Here is a 6,706-nt window from a genome sequence, read left to right as displayed (position 1 = left end):
CAGCTATGTGCCTGCTGCTATCCAGTCAGGTACTACGGCAGAGGTGACTTCACAATCAACATCTAAGCCATGTTCCTCCTGATGGCCTATCAAGAGCTGACACTGCAGTGACCTCACAGTCACCAGTCCCCTTCACTGCCATGTACTTGGTACTGGCCTATCAGCTGCTCCACCTTAAGTGACTGCACGATGACCATTCAAGCTGTACACTTGCTGCTGGCCTCTAAGCTGCACAGACAGAGGTGACCTCACAGGCACCTCCACACCCCGGTGCCTGCTGCTGGACCATCATCTTCAGAGACAGAAGTGACATCACTGTCATCTTCACAGCCAGGGTCCTCCTAGTGGCTTAGGAACTTCCAAGACATAAATCACCTCATCATAACTTTGCCACCCATCAGCCTCTCAGTGGCCTATCAGCTGACCAGGTACAAAGAACCTCACAAACAACATCCAAGCCCAGACATCAGCCGATGGCCTTTCAGCTTCCTGATGGACATGACCCAGCTCTGTGCCTGCTGCTATCCAGTCAGGTACTTGGGCAGAAGGGACCCCACAATCAACATCCAAGTCACGTGCCTGCTGCTGGCCAATCAGCTGCAGAGACGGGAGTGACCACAAAACCTACATCCTAGCCCTGTGCCTGTTGGTGGCCTATCAGGTACTCAGGCAGACAGGACCTCACACCCACTGACCCCACACAGGAGTCAAGTGCTGCCTATCAGCTTTGCACATACTTGCATTTCTGTATTGCTGTAGAGATCTGCAGGTGCCAATCTCTCCTCTGGGCACACTCACCAAACCCTGAAGTCACCTTATCACCACCAACTGCTGGCCTATCAGCTGCTCAGGTCGAAGTGACCTCACAAGTGCATGCCCCCACCAGGTGCCTGCTGCTGGCCTGTGGCTTTAGAGACACAAGTTTCCTCAAAATACCTTCCCCAGCCACCAACATGCGGCTGCTCTACCGGGTCCTCTGCCAAGGAGACCTCACTATCAACTTCCACACCCATCTGCCTGCTGCTGGCCTATCAGGGACTCAGGCAGAAGTGACCTCACAAGCAAATGCCCAAGCCATTAGCCAAATGCTAGCCTTGCAGAGACAAGTGACCTCACAGCGACTCTCCCAGCAATGTGCCTCCACACAGTCTGTCAGGCACTGAGACAGAGCTGAGCTCACAAACATCTCTCCACCATATGCCTGCTGCTGGCCTCCCTGCTGCTCTGGAGGACCTCAAAGTCCATTCCCAGCAAGGGGCCTGCTGCTGGCCTATCACATACCGAGACACAGCTGACCTCACCAGCACATTCCCCACTTCACAGCCTGCTGCTGGCCTATCGGCTTCTCACCCAGAAGGCACCTCACAGGCACCTTTACAGCCAGGCGCCTGCTGCAGCCCCAGAGGCTGCTGGGACAGGAGGGACCTCAGAGTCAGTTCCCAGCCAGGGGCCAGCTGCTGGCCTGCCAGCTGCTCTGTCTGCAGTGACCTCACAAGGGACTTCCCAGGCAGGGGCCTGCTGCTGGCCTATCAGGGACTCAGAAGGAGATGACCTCACAGTCCCCTTCACAGCCACGTGCCTGTCACTGGCCTATGGGACTCTGAGACAGCAGCGACCTCACGATAACTTCCCCAGCCATGAGACAAATGCTGATCTACCAGCTGCTCAGGCAGAGTGACCCCAAAAGCACAGATCCCAGCCAGGGACCTACTGCTGCCCTACCAACTGCTCAGGCAGAAGTGACCTCACAGCCACCTTTCCAGCCACAGCTCTGCTGCCATCCAAGCAGTTCATCAGTCACAAGTGACCTCACAGTCAACAACCAAGCCTTGATCCTGCTCCTGGCCTATCAGCTACTCCAGCAGAAGTGACCTCATCATCAGTAGCTGAGCCATGTGCCTCCTGATGGCCTGTCAACTACTGACAAAAAATTGATTTGACAATGGTGATCTTGTGGCACAGCTCTTGCAGACAGCCATGACCTCACTGCCCACACCCCAGGCACGCAGCTATTGCCCCTGCAGCTCCCCCTGCCCTCCACAAGGCTGAGCCAGCTACTCAACAGCCTCCCTGAGTCACATCGCGACAGCACAGATTCACATCATCCCCTCACCATGCTCACAGGGCAGCCAAACACCCCTCAGGGACCAGGTACTACACCAAAAAATTAGCAGCTACACCTGGCCTATCGCGTATTGGTGCAGTGGTTACCTCACAGTCCAGTTCAAAGCCATATGCCTGAAGCTACCTTAAAAGTGTCTGAGTCACAAATGACCTCACAAGCGCAAACGGTAGCAATATGCCATCTGCTTGGCACGAGTGACCTCACTATCAGCCTTGAAGCCATCGCCCAGCTGCTCACCTGTAACACACTCAGGAAAACGTGACCTCACAAGCACAGACAACAGCCATTTGACCACCAAGGGCCTGTCAGGAACCAAGGTATAAGTGACCTCACGACCACAAACACCAGCCACCTGACCAGCACTGGCCTATCAGGCACTCAGGCACAAGTGACCTGAGAACAGGAAACGGCAGACACAGGAGCAGTACTGCTGAGCAGGCACTGAGGCAGGAGTGACCTCACAATCAGAAACAGCAACCATGACCACAGCACTGGCCTATCAGGCACTGAGGTGGAAGTGACCTCATAAGCACAAACACCAGCCATGTGACCAGTACTGGCCTATCAGGCACTGAGGCACAAGTGACCTCACAACCGCAAACAGCAACCACATAACCAGAACTGCCCTTTCAGCCACAGAGGCAGAAGTGACTTCAAAACCACAAACAGCAGCCATTTGCCTAGCACTGGCCTATCAGGCACTGAGGCACAAGTGACCTCACAACCACAAACAGCACTCATGTGCTCGGCAGTGCCCTATCAGGCACTGAGGAAGAAGCGACCTCACAACCACAAACAATAGCCATGGGCCTAGCACTGGCCTATCAGGCATTGAGGCCCAAGTGACCTCACAACCACAAACACCAGCCATGTGACCAGTGCTGGCCTATCAGGGGATCAGGAAGAAGTGACCTCACAACCACAAACAGCAATAATGTTTCTCCTTGTTGCCTGGCATTTACAGATGCACAGTGGCCTCACAATGGGTATCACAGGAAGTTGCTTGGTGCTTGGCTATCCCGTTCGGAGGAAGTAGGGACCTCCCAGTCTTCATCAAAGCCACGTGCCATCTGCTGGCCTATCAGAGAGGAAGGCAATAGTGACCTCACAAGTACAAACAGCAGCCATGTGCCGAGCATCAGCCTCACAAATACTGAAACAAAAGTGCCCTCACAGTCTGCATTGAAGCCCTGTGCTTGCTGCTGGCCTGTCACACACTGAGGCAGAAGTGACCTCACAAGCACAAAAGCAGCCATGTGCTTGGTGCTGTCTAATGAGGTACTGAAGCGAAAGTCACCTCACAAGTACAAAAATGAGCAACGTGGCTGCTGGTGGCCGAGCAGATCCTGAGGCTGAAGGACTTCACCAACACAAACACCAGCAATATGCATCGAGCTGGACTGTCAGGTACTGAAGCTGAAGTGACCTCACAGGCAGCCATGAAGGCGTAGAGCTGCCCCTGGCCTGTTAGCAACTGAGGCACAAGTGACCTAAACAAGCACAAACAGCAGCAATGTGCCTGCTCATCGCCAATCACGCACTGATGCACAGCTGACCACAAAAACACCAACAGCAACAATGGGCCTGCTCCCTGTTTGTGAGGCACTGAGACAGGAGGGACCTCACCAGCATCACCAAAGCTATGTGCGTGCTGTTGGCCTACCAGGCTCAGAGGCACAAGTGACCTCACCAGCACAAATGGCATCGACGTGCCTGCTGCTGGCCTAGCTGGTACCGAGTCACAAGTGACTGGAAAAGTGCAGACCTTCACAGAGGAGAAGCTCACCTGGGCCACTCGCATGGCCCTTGAGTACGCTGTTATCATTCCATACAGAACAGTCTTCTGCAAACGGCTTTCATCTCCTGGCAGGACTCTCTCCAGGTCAGGCAACATCTCAGCTCTGTCACCCTGACACCAAATCACAAAAGAGAACAATTGCACTTGCATTTCCTTTACTATCAAGTCCTAGCTGTGAGCAACTTGTTCTGTAGCACCTGCTAAATGACAGCAGGACACCACTTCCATTTCCAGTGCCGAGGTACAGAGATCAGCTGAGGGAGCAGCTGCACTGGAAAGGGTCCCAGACACTGTCACATCAACACTGCACTGCACCAGGCCTTGACCTCACACCAGACCTCGGCTGTGCCAGCCAGTCTACAAACACACTGTCTCTGCCCCACAGAGCTGGCTCTTCTGCTAGATACAACCAAGTGCCAGCAAGAAGAGATGGACACAGGACCCTCGCCACTTGCACACTCCCCACGCGCTGCTCTGCTCGCTGCCTTCCCCTGGCTTCTGAGCTCAGACACACAGGGAAGCTCTTGTGGTGACACCAGAAGGTGACCAAGGCAGTCTGGGCTCACAAGCTGCGTGCAAACACTCAGCACAAGACCAGGACCAGAGCTGGCTCCTTGGGCGATGCTGCTGCTTTCAGAAGGAAGGATGCTGCTCCCTGTGGGCACAGCAGGCTGCTGCTTTCCACCCCCACGACCCCACCATATCACAAACCTCCAGCTAGGGACAAGGGTTAGGGCATTTGTTTTGGAAAAAAGAAGTTACAGACACAACTTGGAAACATCTGGGAGTCCTGTAGGTCTCCTGAGCCCAAAGTAATCCCTGCCCCTTTCCTTTTGTTGGCTGGAGAAGAAGCTTCTGCGAAGGGAAAAAGGGTGCAGAGGCTTTGAAAAAAGGCCCCAGCCATGAGATAGCCCCAGACTGGAGGTCTGGAGAAACACCTGCAGTCCTGTGGGAACGGGTTCTGCAGCAGGAGCCCGGGCTCCAAGCCTGGGTTTGCAGCCTGGCCCTGGGCACATCTTCAGCCCTCACAGAGCCAGAAGCCCAAGAGCTGTGAGATTTCCCTCGTTCAGGCTAAGCAGGCTTTGGCCATGCACACAAAGGCACAAAGGCGATGCTGGCATTTGTTAGAAGGGTCTTTGACTTGTTCTATATGGCACCAGAACCATCTAGGAAAACCAAGGGGCACTACAGCATTTGCTGCACAAGCCAGCTCTGACAGCATTTGTGGGAGGAGGAATGTGCAGCAGAACAGAGGTAGCAGGAGGGGAACCCACACCCCAGGTGACACAAAAAAGCCAGGCACATTTATGGAAGCCTTTGCATCCATATGTAGCCTCACCTCATTCGCTTGCAGCTGGTTTCACAGAGGGTCACCATGTTGGCAAAGGTGTTGACAGCTACAGGGACACACCCTGGCACCCTGCCTCCATCCTCGGGGGCTCCAGGACTGCACTGGCAGCCTACCTGACCATGACTGGAGCAACCTAGGAAGAAAGAATCGGAGGGTTACTGTTGGTTCTGCTGGCCTTACATAGTCACAACAGCCAGGGGCAAATGTCTCCCCTCTATGCTGAGCTGTATTTGCGAGAGCAGAGCCAGCAGGGCCACCAGAGACATTCTATTCCTCTTTCTGGCACAGGTGAGGCCACATCTGGATACCAGGTCCCGCCTGGGCTCTCCAGTTCCAGAAAGGCAGGAACACACAGGAGGGAGGCAGCACAGGGCCACCAAGAAGGTCAGGGGCTGGAGCATGGGGCATATAAAGAGAGGCTGAGAGACCTGGGTTTGTCCAGCCTAAGCAAGAGAAGGCCAAGGCGGATCTACCTGCTCTACACAGCTACCTGATGGAGCGCACGGAGAAGATGGAACCAGATTTTCTTGGAGGTGCACAGTAACAGCCTGAGAGGCAACAGGGACAACTTGGAGCATGGGACATTCTCCCTAGATGTTAAGAGCAATCCTTTTTCTCCATGAAGGTGACCAAACTGTGGCACAGGCACCCAGAGAGGTTCTTGCATCTCCATCCTTGCAGAGATTCAAAACTTCATTGAAAAAGGCCTGAAGGTACCTCATCTCCTGGGAACTGCCTTGAGCAGGGTGTTGGACCCCCCCCCCCCCCAAAGAGGCCTGACTTCTTGTGAGGTGGCATCTCCACTGTCTGCAAGGGTCTGGGCAGACAAAAAGGGGAGAAGTGGCTCTGACTGCTTCGATTAACTCCCCATCTCCCTGATGGATTGCAGTGGATTAGCGTCTGGGATGGGAAGATGAAATGAGGGTCCAGATGCAACAGAAAGCCATGGTGACTTTCTCCAGAAGTCTCGGTACAATCTCAAAGACTCAGGGAAGCATCAAGAGCTTCAGAAACTGCAAGCCTGAACCTCAGCTGACAGAAAGAAGGCAGCAAACTGCGAGCATCCCTGGCTCACACCAGGATGCTCCAAGGAGGGAACATGGTCACCAATGGTCCCCACCCCAGGTCTCCCAGGAGAACACTGTAATGGCAGGCTGGGCCCTGGGAGCACAGCACTGCTCTCTCCAGACACCTCCACCGGTGATGAGCACCAAGACATGGGGACCACCACCCGTCCCAACCACAGGCCACCCCACCACTGTGACACCTCGCATCCCACACCCCTCACCTCACAGAGGGTTCCCAGCCAACACGCGCCTCTGCAGCAGGGACACACAGGGCACAGCACCACACATGGCAGCAGACAGGGCACCCCCAGGGCCCCAAAACACACACAGACCAACTCTCCAGCCGTTCCATCCCCTTCCAGTCC

This window comes from Dromaius novaehollandiae, chromosome 30 (assembly GCF_036370855.1).
Source record: "Dromaius novaehollandiae isolate bDroNov1 chromosome 30, bDroNov1.hap1, whole genome shotgun sequence".
Lineage (NCBI taxonomy): Eukaryota > Metazoa > Chordata > Aves > Casuariiformes > Dromaiidae > Dromaius > Dromaius novaehollandiae.
This window is presented reverse-complemented; position numbering follows the sequence as displayed.